The sequence below is a fragment of the Aquarana catesbeiana genome, linkage group LG05 (assembly GCF_042186555.1).
Source record: "Aquarana catesbeiana isolate 2022-GZ linkage group LG05, ASM4218655v1, whole genome shotgun sequence".
NCBI classification, from domain to species: Eukaryota; Metazoa; Chordata; class Amphibia; order Anura; family Ranidae; genus Aquarana; species Aquarana catesbeiana.
This window is the reverse complement of record NC_133328.1, coordinates 112,055,632-112,071,858: the sequence shown is the minus strand read 5'-3', so window position 1 is coordinate 112,071,858 and position 16,227 is coordinate 112,055,632. Positions and strand designations below refer to the sequence as shown.

The 16,227-nt window shown below is 37.8% G+C and overlaps 1 protein-coding gene across 9 annotated transcripts in view; it reads left to right on the top strand.

Moving 5' to 3' along the window:
* HDAC9 (histone deacetylase 9) overlaps positions 1-16,227 on the top strand; it is an 872,451-nt gene that overhangs the window by 592,204 nt on the left and 264,020 nt on the right. The window lies entirely within an intron of this gene.

Below are 16,227 nucleotides of genomic sequence, written 5' to 3'. Positions count from 1 at the left end.
ATCAGTGTTTGTCAATGTTTACCTCAGCAGCCTGTCAGATTACAGATAACTTAATAAATAAAGCTGAGGGCTTAATACATTCAATGAAAGTAGTCAATTTAGTGGGGGTGCAAGATAGCTGCAACTTGAGCCTGTTCTGCTCTGCCCAGGAGTATTGCCTTAAATAAAACTGATGACACTTACTAAACTGTTGTCTAGATCGTCACACTATTACGATTGTGTCTAGGGAGATTAGCTGCATAGGAGGAAGCTTGCTCCCATAGTCAAAACAAAGCCTAAGTTAATGACTGATTGCCTCTCTGTTACCTTAGTTGGAAGAGGCTTACTCAGCAGCGGGACCCACCAACAGGGAGGTACAACTCCTCTGGGGAGTCTAACCCATTTCCCTGGAAAGCATAAATCAATTTCTTACAGCCCTCAGGAGTATTGAGGCACCCGGATACTGCCCTCCTAGATAAGCTAAGGAAAATAGGGTTACAACCCCTGTCAATTTTATTTTTGCTATCTCTGTTCCAGATTTTTGCTATCTCTGTTCCATTGGAGATATTTCCTTTTACTTCCTGTCCCAAATTCAATCAGGAAGTGAGACTGTATCCATTAAAGTGAGGAATGCCCTGGTTCTCATCAGGGTCACCAGGAAAAAGGGTCCCTATTGGAATGTTTCCCCTCTATTCCTGTTGTGGTGGCAATCCAAATTTGGGGTTTTCTTTCACTTTGCTCTCAATGATAATTGTAATTATGACAAAAAGAGAGGTTGAATCTCCCTAATGGGGGCACAGACCGCAATTAAATCTGGCAGGTGTTCTAATCCCTCTCCGCTATAGCCAAAACAAACACTGTTGTTTTGAAGGCCACTAAAAAGAAATAGAGGACCTTCTAAAAGAACTTGCCCTCCTAAAAGATAAACAAGAGGATTTGGAGAATCTCTCATGCAGGAGCAATCTGCATATTCATGGCCTGCCCAAATCCATCCCAGGCTTCGTCAGCTTGATCACAGCACTGTTTAAGAAGCTCACCCTTGATTTCATTCCATAGACATTAGAGATGGATACAGGGCACTTGTACGGAAACTACCAAATGGGTCTACTTGGGATGTAATGGAGTGGCATGATTTTCCCAAAAAGGAACAACTTCTGGGGACTATCACTAACAAAAGGTTCCAGGGACATAATTAGCAGGTCTTTGCCAATTTAGTGCAAAGTACTATACTACATACATATCTCATTTTTTTTCATCCAGCTTGAATGAAAAACTAAACTGATTCCCCCATCCACACATTTGAAGTAAGTGCGGAAAATCTCCCCACTGTGTCATTGTATTCTTACAGTGAAGGAGTTAGCTAGACCCCTCCACTGTCAGAATGCACTGATCAGTGCTGCAGCTGATTAAACTAAACTTTTCTAGCAAGTCCAATTGTGAATAGTTCCTACTGAACCTGTCAAATTTCAATCCATCCATGGCCAACTTTAATTGTAGGACCCTGTGGCCCTATCTACAAATTCTCCGTGATTGTGAGATCTGGTACTGCTGGGGTTTCCCTTCAACTTAATATTTAATCTACAAAGAAAGCAACACCATACCACCTCTCTGAAGACCAGCATAAAATGTTTTTAAAGCAAAGGGTTAAGGGCCATACACACGGGCCGAATATCAGGCGTCATCAGCTGGGTCAATAGAAACCGGCCAACATTCAGCCTGTGTGTAATGCAGCTGGTCCAACAGAAGCTGGCCGTTCGACCACCTTCTGTCGAAGGGGCATGACCAAAAAAGGTCTGACAATCGACATCTGATCAGTGCTCTCAGCCAATGGCTGAGAGCGCTGACCTGTGTGTTCTGCCGGAGGGGCATCACAATAGCTCAGCGGGGGAAATCACTGTACTAACATTGGATAGTTAGGCTAAGACATGAATGTTAGTACAGCGACTCCTCCCAAGCTCTTCAGTTTTTTTTTTTTTCGTTCAGCCTGCTGGGTTGAACAAAAAAAACAAATAGTGTGTACAAGGCTTTACAGATTCCACCCAAACAATGACAAAATTCACAGCGACGTTCTAAGGAGGAATTTCCCCACTGCACATTAGACCATGACCTACCTGATGGAGGGACCCAGGCTCTATGGTTACCACTACTTTTCATTTATAAAAATACCTGAGACGGGCTATTTGTTAACCTATTCTGTTATCTTCTTTTTTACAATTCAGTGACTGGAGGTTATATCACTGTGGACTGTCCTTTACTTGATAAACATTCATGTCTTAGCCTAACTCTCAGTTTCTCTGTGGTTCCCTATATATTTTAGGAACTTTTATGCCTTTTATCCCTGTGTTTAAATCACTTCACCACTTCCAAATAATATGTTAAACCCCAATTATCTTGCTTTTGCCAGAAAGTGATTGACCTAATGCTCCTCCATGATGGCTACCTGCCAAATGTTTTTCATTATTCTCTGCGTGTCCTCATGTGGCACTCATCTCTGGTGGCCACTTATTATCCAGTTCAAATTATCAGCATCAGGTTTATGCTTTGTTTCCCATGTTGGGACAGACTGTAATTGCACATCCTAAATTCTCCATGCAAGGTGCTACTTTGTTTTCTCAAATGCCCCTGTATATACTGTTAACATCTGGCAGCCGGTGTGCCCTGGTTTATTGAAAAGAGATCCACTGTCCTAATGTCTGCCTATAGTGGATGCCATAGCACATGGGACACTATGTTGTTGTGAGTTTGTGCTACTACTGACAGGCTTTGCAGGGGGTACAATGTGCTACTGTTTGCCTACTCTCCTACCTTTATACCTGCATTAGGAAAATATTGTTATTCTAAGTTCCTGTTCTTATTGATACTTGAAAAGATGCTTTCATAGATATTTCTTGAATGGCTATTATAAACCCATGTCCTTGGGGGGCATTTATCCCTAATAGATTCTTATTATCCAGTTAAACGACCCTACCTATTATTTTAGATTCCATGTTCCAACACCCTTAAGCTGAGGTCATAAAGTGAATAGTCCACTCTTCAATAAATTTTCATTGTGCACCTGGATTCTCTTTATGATAGGTATTGTTGCTATTGCTGTTTTGTGTACCTTTTGTAGTAAAAATTCCTCCTGCTGTTGGCTAACCAGACACAATGTATGCGCTGTCAGGAATTATATTAAAACTTCCAGACTAACTCTTGGCTTATTCTCCTGAATCATATTCATGCTCCCTCTCAGACTCCATGAGACCAATTTTACTCATAGAGTTTGCACACCAGTGCTCAAAATTAGCAAACACCCACCCTCACTTCACCTATTCACACCACACTTTCCTTTTTCTTACTTTTAAGATACACTCCTAATAGCTATTTTTTCCCCCCATTTTTTCTAACCTGTTCCAGCCTTCCCTTCACCCCCTCTCCCACTGGGGTTGACTTGACTATGTACGCTTGCATATTTTCTCTTCTGTTTTCACTATTATCAATGGCTCTTAACCTCCTCAGATGTTCTGGGCATTAACTCTCCATTCAAAAGGGTCAAAGTATTGAAATACAAGCATTCCAAATTAATGTTGCATACTTTCAGTAGACCCATATTCAAAAAGCCTCGACCCCCAGATAATTTAGTGCTTACTTCCATCAGGGCTTACAGGCAACAGCAAACCAAGACCAAGCAAATACAAGTTTTGATAATGTTTAGGAAAAACCTACACTTTGACTGCTTTAAGCAGATAGCTGACCCTGTTGCGAGGTAAATGCCAGGATGCTAATGTCACTAAACACCTATAATTCCCAGAAAACATGATTCCCTTCTTACATTCTATTCCCCCTTAAACAACACCAGAAGGGAATAATTTTCTCATGTAGAGACTTTAACTTAACCCTTAATCCCAAACTGGACAAATTCCCCTTGGGACACAGTTTGATAAATTCCAACAACTACTGCCCCAAAACAACCTTCATTACATACACTATTTCCTTTGTTGCTAGTGGCAGCAGCAAACAGTAACTTTACACACATGCATCGGCCTTTACTTATCCCACACAGACACTTCAACATTCAATGAATAGACCTATAAAGAATCTCCTCTTTTTTAGTTATATTCATCACATGGCCTATTAAGGTTGAAATAGACTTAGGCCCGCTGACCTTGAAGAATGTAAAAGTATGTTTTATTTGTGTGTGCCGATGTTGTCTATACTTTCATGCAATGGGCTTATAGACTCAATTTGGCATTACATCAATGGCATGTATATGTGGGTTTCCACCTGCATTTTCTGTCCTGTACTTGCTAAAATTATCAATAAAAACTATTGAACAAGAAAGTAACCACTTTAGTGTTTGCAGTTCAGCTTCACCAAAATAAACTCTGATTGATGGATGTAGGAAACTGCATCCTTACACTTTGCTCTTTGCACAGTGTAAATAAATAATCCTAAAGACTATAATGGTTGAAATAGACAATACCATACTGCCAACTTTCTTTAGTTTTAATAAAAAGGGCCTCAGAATTCTTAAAGTGTTCATAAAGCCAAAACATTCTCCCAAAGTTCAGCAGGAAACTTCCTAATTTCGATCAGTGTGTGGCTGTCCCTGCTAGACCAAAGTTATGTTCTGGTGAAATTGGGATTTTCCGATACTCTCTGTCTTGGTGACAATGGTATCGAGTACAAATAGAGGGGTCCATTTCTGCAATGGAGACATAGAAAGCAATAAAACCTTGACAGAGGTTCTAACCCTTTCCTGCTAAATCCAAAATAAAAAAAAAAAAAAGCAAAAGTGTCACGGTCTTATTTCAGTGGGAAATACCTTCTTTGGATGGCAAAAAAACTCCATGTTACCAAGCATCTCTTAGTAAACACATAGATGATATCATTGCTCTTTGATGTCCAGCACGGAAAAAGTCCTGATTGTTGCTCTATGTTCCAAAGGGAATCGAATGCTGTCCCAGTTTATATTTTCTGACAGACATCAAGATTGCATCAAGTGAGACTTTCTGAACCCCTGCTGAGAACATGAATAGGTGTAGACATCCCTGTGCCTTGAAACACAGCTAAGCAAGGTCTAGTGATGTTTAATGAAAGTGGCATTTGAAAGGAATACAGGTCCCACATGCAAGCCTTATCAGAATCAGAGAGTTAAGAATTTGCCCTTCAAGTTTACCTTGTGTCCATTTATATTAGATATAAATTGGCTGATATTTTAAACAGATGAAACCGAGTAGACACTGCAGATTAATCCTGAAAGATGATTGCTCGTAGTTTCCATTATGTTGGGTAAATACGTGGGCAGGGAGGACCTCTGCATTCCAGCTGTGAGACTGATTACCTAGCAGATACGTGTACTGTTAACCAGTGTTCCTCCTAAAGGACTCCTGGAGAGTGTGGTTTGTTACAGTTGGCCACCAATTACAAATATTACATGGCTTATTTAATTTAAACAAGATTGTTCAAACAGTGTAATATAAAGTAACTATTCATCTTTTAAAGAGTAGAATATGTAAGTATTGAGGAATTAAAATAAATACACCAGGGACATTCATATAGACAGCCGCATAAATAAATCATGCAAAAAGCAGGACATTAGAATAGCATGTACAAAAATGTGGTTTATTTATAAAAATACCCTCACAACTGGTATTCTTTTATAAATGCCCCTACATTGGTCATACACCAGAACATGTAGCTAGTGCTACAATGTATTCAAGTGTAAAAAGTAGCTTTTCCTAAGAATCTGAGATAATGACCTCTGTGTAGAAGTATGATATCAATAGATCTGATTGGAGAAAACTGGAGCACAAATAGAGCAATTTCCTAGCAGCTTATCAGATTGCATATTTCATTCTACATTGTAAGCTTAAATGAGCAGGACCCTCTGATTCCTCCTGTATTGAATTGTACTGTCTACCCTCATGTTGTATTGCTCTGCACAAACTGTTGTTGCTATATAATAATAGAGGTCTAACATTATTAGTTACTATACATTATTAGTTACTATGAGAAATTGTTTCATTTTTGCTCCTGAAATTTTTAATAACTAAGCCCTATAATCTGAATTATCTTGGTTCTGATGAACTTGTATCTTCTTAGACATAGATACTTTTCAGGATGAGGCCATGTCACTTTTTTTTTGCAAGCAGCAGCCTTTGATGTAACTACAATGCAGTTATATTTAGACTAATTCTGTCCAGGTAAGGAAGATTGGATAGTTTGGGCTATGATGTTATACTAACGGGTGTATGCTACAACCTTCTGTCTCTGTGAGACTGAACACTTCATAGTATTAAAGTGGTATTACAAGACCACTACAACTTTGAGAGCACTGTTATTGGAATTAAGTGGTTACTGAAACATGATAATCTTACTGCCATGCCTAACAGTAGATCAGTCAATTAGCATTTAAAATATACCAGGATCATACTTTGCCTATTATTATCTGTTCACAATAGTCACTTCAAGTCACTTCAGTCACCAGTAAATCCCAATCTTTGCAAAACGGAAATGTTATATTGGGGCAGTTGATGTCTGTTAAAATCCAAGGATAATATCACAATTCTAAATGATGTTCTATGGTACCTATATTTCATTGAGAGCGTATTTATATAAATTGAATGACAGCTTAAAAACTCTTTTCTTACTGGGCATGAAAGATATAAACCCCTTCTGTGCTCGGGAAGGTGCTCAGAAAACCAACTCATAAGCTCTTTTCATAAGGGTTAGTTGTGAAGGATCACTCCTGCATCGGGTGGTGACTGTGAAAGTTTTTAATTACACTTCATTAGGTCATCAACCCTGGACATGCATTTAGAACTTTCAGGCTGTACAGATCTTTGCTAATTTACAGACAGCATACAAGGTTCTCTGGTCCCTTTAATTAGTTATACTCCACATTGTGTAAATGGGGTAAAGTTTTTAAAATTGCGCAGACCCTTTAGTAAATCCTTGGATCTCCATACCTTAAAAATTAGGAAAGTTATTAAATAAATCCAAAGTATGTACATGGAAACTGAGCAACAATTGTTACATTCTGCTGTGAAACCAGAACAGGAACTACTGTGCAAATGAGGCAGATGAAACTATTTCCCATTACATTATTCAAAAGCCATGTTTCTCTTCTTGTATATGAATTAGGGATTCCTAACATAATGCTTACAGAATGTATATTCTGTGGGGTTAATGATTCATTAGCTGTACCATATTTCAATAATTAAAGTGACAGTTTAACAACATGCAGGAATACCTTGTTTACCTATTAAATCACAATAAGAACAATGGAGTTAATTCTAGCCCTTTAGCTATATAACCCTTATGTTTTTTATGCTAGCTCGATCAGGAAAAGAAACAGGAACCCCGACACGAGTCAGATGACCCCTTGCTCATTTTGGTAACCAACAGTCTATGCTGTAGGCTCCAGGAACAATAAGGGACTGTCTCCCTGCCCTGGCCATAGGACAGACAATGATGGCTCAAGTGGGTTTACAGTGATGGACAGGCAGGCATTTGTAACCTTTGCCACTGAGGTTAAGCCTTTTTTCCTGTGCCCATGGGCAATACAAGATTAATCTTACCTATACTGAGTATGGATCTTGACCCACTTTATTGAGACCATTTTGTTGATTATCGCATGTAGATATACCATTTTAACATATAGTCGTGTATTAAAGATACCTCCTCTGTTTACAGGCTTCTAACAACTTCTATCTTATAGTGTCAATATTTTAGTGCCTGTCTATTTTTGCTATACTCATTTATGTTACAAGGTTATTATGCGTACCTTGCTGTTGGCTTGAATATCTGTTGATTTTTACTTAGATACACATTGAAAGTTAAGATCTGTACATTAAACTGTTAGCAGTTCAGTAAAGAAACTTTAAAATTAAAAGTGCAACTTTAAATGAAAAATATGCCCGAGCCCCCCATACCCCCCTCCTTACAAGCTTTTGCATCAGAAAAGATCATGTATTTGTTATATCTCAGATTAAGGAAAAAATACATTTTAACTACCCTTTCAAATGGTGTTGATAGAAGGTGCTGGATCCAAAGGTGAGCTTTTTAAACAACCATACAGTCAGTTTTTTTAATTAGAAATTCTATCTCAGCATCCAACTAACTCATTTAAGTCTATTTTCATCCTTATTTGCAATTTAGGCCCTGATTAAGGGAGAGTTTTATGATCTCTGAAATGCATTAGTTTGTTATCTTGGCCTTTAATGATGAACAGGATTTCAAAACTAGTGGCGTGGTCCTTTTGTTTTTTACTAAACTTTTTTACTGACCCTGGCTTCTCAGGTTGGCATAGCCTTTCCTTTTTTAGTGGTGATTAGGGCTGCAACTAACGATTATTTTCATAATCGATTAGTTGGCCGATTATTGTTTCGATTAATCGATTATTCGGTTAATAACCTTAAAAAAAAGTGTGGTGTATAATTTAGTTAATGTGTACAGTTTTAAAAAAAGGTAATTTATTCTTAAATATCTCTATGCAGTGGTAAATATAAATAACCAACTATATGGTTAGGGAGCAAAATATCGAATCCACTCTGAGCATAACAGACAGAAGAGATATACTGTATATACTATTAAGGGAGATATACTGTATATACTATTAGAGGAGAGATATACTGTATATACTATTAGAGGAGATATACTGTATATACCATTAAAGGGTGAATCTGGTAAATATCATCAGACTCAGTGATCAAATTTTTTTTATTAAAAACAAAAATAATGTCTTCCTTCAAAAAAAAAAAAATGTAATTTTAAGAACGTTCGTTCTTTCATTCAGTGAATGTATAAAGATTTTTCCTCTGAATATTCTCGTCTGAAAATTGATCCGTGTGGCCAGCATAAGGCTCAGTACACACCTATGCAGTTTGCATTTCATCTGTTTCTGCAGTGCTTTTTGCTGTGCATTTTGATTTTTGTGCACGTGATTTTGCTGCGATTTACGTTTTTGCATTTTTTTTTGGCCAATTTGTTGTTGGGCAGATTAAAAAAACACATATTGCTGCAAAAACGCATTACATGCTTTTCTGCAGCTTCTCTATTGAAGTATATTGAACCAAAAAAGCACCGTTTTGCGTGAACGTTTCCCATAGGAAACCATGTGCATGAACTGTAGTGAGTTTCTGCAAAAAGCACCAAAAAACACATAGATGTGAACCAGGTCTAAGACGTTTAGTAACATAATGGGGTGAAAAAAACTAAAATTAGCCCTTTATAGTACAAAAAAGCAGATAATCACTACTGTAAGGGGTTATTTTTTTTTTAGTGTAGAACTGTGAAAGTAATATTTGCAGTAGCGATTATTTGCTCTTTTTGTACTATAAAGGGCTCATTTTAGGGTTTTTTTTAACCCCATTATGTTACTGGCCGATTAATCGATTATGAAAATAGTAATCGATTAATTTCATAATCGATTAGTTGTCGATTAATCGATTAGTTGTTTCAGCCCTAGTGGTGATCTTTCCATCTTGAGCCTGGCACATGAAGAGGATGACTGGCAACCATATGGAATATGGTCAATCCATTTGAAGCAACAAAGTGAAGACAGGGAATGTCTTTTTTTATGGCCATCTGTTAACCCAAAGTGGAGACAAGCCTTGTGCCAGGCTGTACGTGTTACAGTTAGTGGCAGGCAGTAATGCCTGTGCCAGCTCAGGTCAAGATGGGTAATTGTAACCTTTTCCATGATTTCAGGTATGCAATTTTATAGTGGGTACTAAAACCGGTGCCTATATATGTGGGGGACATTGGCTACTTGAGTTATACAGTACACTAAATAAGTCAATTGGATTGATAGGTATACTTCAAATTAAATATTTCATATTAAAGCAGTATTAAACCCCAAAGCAAATATTTATTATATTGCAGCTTACCAAATCTTAGATGTAATTGCTGCATTTTCTTTTTAGGCTTTCTTTCTTTTATTTTCATCTGGTGATCTAGCCAGTGAGTCTGTTGTTTGTCAAAACAAAAAGCTCTCTTGCAAGATGTATCATTTACAGAGATGAGACAAACCATTTAACACTGGCAAGGGTATTTACAATATTCAGCTTTCAAGTATTTATGTAAAACCTTTATCCCAAACTAAAAAAAAAAACTGTTTTCTGTAACTGCTTATAAAGTAACTTGAGCTTGGCTTCAATTGTTAATGTATTTGAGTCTGTTAGTACATCTAACACTTCCCTTAGATTACCAATGCTGATGCCCAAAAGTGCCCCCTGTGCTCTTTCATCCACAGTGGGGGCACACTAATACAGGAGGTGTGTTACTGGGAAGATCACCAGGTGAATACAGAGAAAACTAATGCAGCCACCACATCTATTGATTGGTAAGCTGCAGTATATTGCATTTTTGGTTTTTGGTTTGATATCGCTTTAAGGTTGCTTACACATTTCCTATTAGGTAATGCTGAAATCGGTTTAAAGTGAAGAACTTGATAGCAATGGCTTGTAGAATCAAGCATGCTCTACATGTTTACATTTCTGCTTTTCATTTCACCATAGAAAATATATGACCCTGGCATATGAAGACTGTCAGAGTTTAGACAACATAAACTAAATTACATCAAACTGCTAAGCATACATATATATATATATATATATATATATATATATATGAAGAATGAGAGTGTTTTATGCTTCTATTACTTGGTGGCAGCAAGCTTTTGGGTTGAACCCAGTCAGTCATGCTGTCTGAAGGGACATGAACTGTGGCATAGTAATGTGTTAAATCACCTAGTATACTGAAAACTACGAGTGTCCATTGAGTAGAGTATAATAGTGAAAAAGCTTCTGTTTAGGGATTTGTAGCGGTTGTTTGCTATTTGTTTTACTCACTTGTGACAATTCATTGTAAATGGATAATAAGTGCAATTAAGTTGTGAGGTCACACTCCTCTGTTGTTGCTAGAGGGTATACTGACCCTAGGAGGTGGGAATTATGTGATGCATTAAACTTCCTCTGCTAAAATGGAGAGCTCAACATATGGTGTAAATTTGGTATTGTGACGCACACATGCCAAACGGGTCACACTCCGGATACTTTAGGCTGCAGATTGGAAAAGTTTTTTGATTTTACTGTTAGGTTTGTTTTATCTTTGTGCTACCTACGTTATATTGCGCAGAGCATGACTGGTAGGATCTGGCTGATATTAGACTCACAAAAATGTCTTGAAAGTTCCTGTTAGGGTGGCTGCTTAGCTCACTTCTGTGCATTGCGGGGGGCACATCAATAGCTTGTTAGGCAAAAGTTTAAAATGCAGTCATTCAATTTTTTTTGTTAACTATTTGTCTGATGTACCCCATGGACAGTCCAGTTTCTTCATTCTTTCATAATGCAGGCATTGGGTTACAGGACGCTAATAAAACCTGTATTCAAGTATTTGTAAATCATACATGGCAGGTCCTCTTAATATATTATTATTACATATTTTTTATATATATATATATATATATATATATATATATATTTAAATATACATAATATATACACTCACCGGCCACTTTATTAGGTACACCTGTTCAATTGCTTGGTAACACAAATTACTAATCAGCCAATCACATGGCAGCAACTCAATGCATTTAGGCATCTAGACATGGTGAAGGCAACTTGCTGAAGTTCAAACCAAGCATCAGAATGGGAAAGAAACGGGATTTAAGTGACTTTGAACATGGAATGGTTGTTGGTGCCAGACAGGCTGGTCTGAGTATTTCAAAAACTGCTGATCTACTGGGATTTTCACGCACAACCATCTCTAGGGTTTACAGAGAATGGTCTGAAAAAGAGAAAATATCCAGTGAGCCACAGTTGTGTGGACGAAAATGCCTTGTTGATGTCAGAGGTCAGAGGAGAATGGGCAGACTGGTTCGAGAGGATAGAACGGCAACAATAACTCAAATAACCACTCGTTACAACCAAGGTATGCAGAATATCATCTCTGAATGCACAACACATCGAACCTTGAGGCAGATGGGCTACAGCCACAGAAAACCACACCGGGTGCCACTACTGTCAGCTAAGAACAGGAAACTGAGGCTACAATTCGCACAGGCTCACCAAAATTGGACAATAGAAGATTGGAAAAACGTTTCCTGGTCTGATGAATCTCAATTTCAGCTGCAACATTCAGATGGTAGGATCAGAATTTGGCATAAACAACATGAAGCATGGATCCATCCTGACTTGTATCAACAGTTCAGCTTGGTGGTAGTGTAATGGTGTGGGGGATATTTGCTTGGCACACTTTGGGCCCCTTTGTACCAAGTGAGCATCGTTTATATGCCACGGCCTACCTGAGTATTGTCGCTGACCATGTCCATCCCTTTTTGACTACAGTGTACCCATCTTCTGATGGCTACTTCCAGCAGGATAATGCACCATGTCACAAAGCTCAAATCCTCTCAAACTGGCTTCTTGATCATGACAATGAGGTCACTGTACTCCAATGACCTCCACAGTCACCAGATCTCAATCCAATAGAGCACCTTTGGGACATGGTGGAACAGAAGATTTGCATCATGGATGTGTGATGCTATCATGTCAATATGGACCAAAATCTCTTGAGGAATGTTTCCAACACCTTGTTGAATCAATGCCATGAAGAATTAAGGCAGTTATGAGGGCAAAGAGGGGTTTAAACCAGTACTAGCAAGGTGTACCAAATAAAGTGACTGGTGAATGAATATACTGTATATTTACACACTGCATAGTATCTATAATATTTATTGGCCTTTGTGCAGTGTGAGGCTGTGGATTGCTTTGCACTGTGCTGCGTTGGAAAAATGTACAGCCTGCCTTACTGTTTTTAATGTTTGGTTGACATTACTAAGTAGTTCTGCATGCTACCTCATGCTGCCTCTAATAGCTGATTATAGTAATGCATTTGCCAAAATATTCACATGATACAAAATTTGAGCATCGCTCAGGTGTGCCTAGAACAGCATAATCCCTAAATACATTCTTGGTGCTCTCCTGTTTTTGATAGAGAGGTTTAGTACTATGAATCTGACTTTCCAGACAGGTCGTCAAGACCTACAGTACACAAATAACATAGCAGTACCATATTAATTTGCAGCTATTGTCTATTAAAGTAGCATGTTGAGGTCACTGATAACTATCCTAAAGCAATAGGAGTGGAGGAGTTGAAGTGTTCTCAGATGGATCTTGAAGTTGTCCATGTAAGAATGTCCAAGAGGCTGTGTGCAATAAAAAAAAAAGACATATCAATGTTTCCAGCTTGTTCCTTTTATCCCAGGGAACCAATAACGCAGGGCTTTGAAGGACGGATGGTCCAGAAGACATCACATTCCTTGCAAGCATCAGTGCACCATGTCCCCTATCTGTCTAGGACCTATCTTGTGAGAAAGGTCAGACTGCAATAAGAGAGTACAGCAATAAATATGCAATAATACAGGGGTACAATAAAACTAAGAGCACTTAATCCCTCTTCCCATTGCTCACAAACCAGTTTCAAAACAACAACAGTGCAAAATAATTCTTGACCTTTTTTATACATGTTAATCCCTCTCTTTCCCAAGGCACTTAATACTAGTCCAGGCTTCTAAATCAATGCCACAAACATGTCTTCTGCCTGATGTTTTTCATCCCTTTCTTTTAAATGGGCTGACCTTTACTGGGGCTTGAGAAAGACAGTTTAACAACACATTAAGTCAAATATAATTTGAGACTTTGCTTATAAACAGTTTGAAGCATTCAATCCTTGTGAGTTAAGCAAATCTGACATAACCTAGTGTCTCCAGATCCAATAAGCAATATAATGATTTATTTAGATCATGCAGAGAACTTGGACTTGGCAATCAGTCCACAAGTAGTAGAACCTGATGCCAAATGCTTTTAAATGGGTTGCTCTTTAGAAAAAAAACATATATTCTGTCCATGTTTATAGAGAAGTTGGTCCTGATTGTTTGGTATTTTGTTTCAGAAATCAAAAGCTTTGATTGAATAATGGATTAGCATTCATGTCCAGCGGTGCTGGCGCCCTGGGCTCAAAGGCCTGCATAGAGTTTTTATGTTCTGTTATGTTTGCATAGGGTTACATCTGGTGTTTTCTGGTGTTTCTATCCCATAGTGAAAGACATTGCTGTTAGATGTTTTTAACTGTGGCATGAACATTAAGGGATAATGTATAATAAAGTAATAGTTATAGATGGAGTTTGATGAGCTATGTCATCCACCAGATTTTTGAGGACCTCAAGATCTCCTAATTGTTTTCTGCTTTGAACTGATAGGGGTAGAGTTATTAAAACTGGTGCACTCAGAATATGGTACAGCTGTGTAAAGTAACTAATCAGCTTCTAACTTCAGCTTGCTCAAGTAAGCTTTAGAATAAAAACCTGGACACTGATTGATTTCTATGCAGAGCTGCACCAGATTTTGCACTCTCCAGTTTTAGTAAATAACCCCCACGATGTCTTCTCCTGTGACTACAGGTAGACTTCATGTTCTCTCTAGTCTTTAAGTCATTATAAATTGCTTAAATGTTCCTACAAAGTAGGTTTGAATAGATTAGGTTTATCAATGGTAAAATTAGTTTAAGTGCCCTGAGTATTCTTATAATTTTATAGGGAATTTGAGTTAAAAAACAACACTTCCCTCAACACACTGAGATTTAAAGTGTATGTATAGTCAATACTTTGTCTTGGTGACAGTGATCACCAGAACAAATAGACAGGGTAAGCCTACCAAGCTGGGGCACAGATAGAAATAAAACAGGGGTTCTAATCCTTCCCCACCCTAATCAAAAAAAAAAAATAATTAAATTCAAAAAGATTGTTTAATCTCTATGTATCATCTCAGGCCAGTCACTTTATTGGGTAGATGTAAGGGTTTACAACCACTTTTAAGTCAATGTATGGTGTCTGGTTGAAAAGTCCGCCCGTGTGTACACAGCATAACACCATACATTGACTTAAAAGTGGTTGTAAACCCTTACATCTACCCAATGAAGTGACTGGCCTGAGATGATACATAGAGATTAAACAATCTTTTTGAATTTAATTATTTTTTTTTTTTGATTAGGGTGGGGAAGGATTAGAACCCCTGTTTTATTTCTATCTGTGCCCCAGCTTGGTAGGCTTACCCTGTCTATTTGTTCTGGTGATCACTGTCACCAAGACAGAAAGTGATGGAAATGATAAAAATATTAGCAATGTCTTCAGAACAAGAGGTGAGGGTAAATCTGATGATAACTGTCTTGACAATTCACCTTACTTTTAGAGATTTCCTTTCACGTTCTATTGAATCTCTGTACCAAGAAGTAAGAGAAATTTTCCTTATGGGACAAAGACAACAAAAAAATAGAGAGGGGGTTTCAACCCTCTCAACTTTATCTAATACTAAGAAAAGTTTGTGCTATACATAGGCAATATAAACACAATTATTTAAAATCAAAAAGTAAATACAGTACTGCTAGTTTCATAAGTTTACATATTTTTCTTTGGTGCAAGTTGTTGTTGCCCAGTTCAGTCATACTGCTGGTATTGGCTGCATTGTAACCATGTTACTTGTGATCAGCAGATGTGTGGTAGGCTGAGGAGCTCCACAGTTAGAAGGACTTTTACTTATTGTATAAAAGAGTCCTTATTTTACTGTATTTAGTTACATACATCTTTACTGCAACCACTGCAGATAAAGTAGAGACTACAGAAGATGTTAGTGAATACATAATATGAATGCGAATAAAGAAAATCTTTTGTGCATAGATATTGGAAGGAACAGCTTATCATCTGCTTGCTAACACCACCTAGATTCCAAGTGTCATTTGTCTAATGCAGATCTGTGAATGAAAAGATAAATTGTTGTTAGAAGCAAGAACTACACATTTCATAGAACACATTTTTTTACAGCCCCTTGTATTCTAGGGCACTGTCTCTGGTGTCCTAAAGGAGGTTTTCACCATGTCTGTTTGTCAGAGCCCCACTGATAAACGCACCTGTGTTTTCTAGTATGTTGGCTTTGTACTAGTTCTGCTGAAAATAAGCATAGCATCTTCATTGAGGAAAGCTATGTAAGTTTTCATTGCAACTGCTACAAAGCCAGCGGGTGGTCTAAGAAGAGTTATTGCTCTGCTTTGCATACACTTGCACTATGTTATTGAACCTGAGAAAGCTTGAAGAGGAAACACCACAGAGAGAGGAAGAAATTATACTAATCTTAGGGAACTATCCATATGATCTGCTTTAATAGTTAGACAATGATTTCCTATTGGCTTCACAACTTTGTTTGTCTAAAA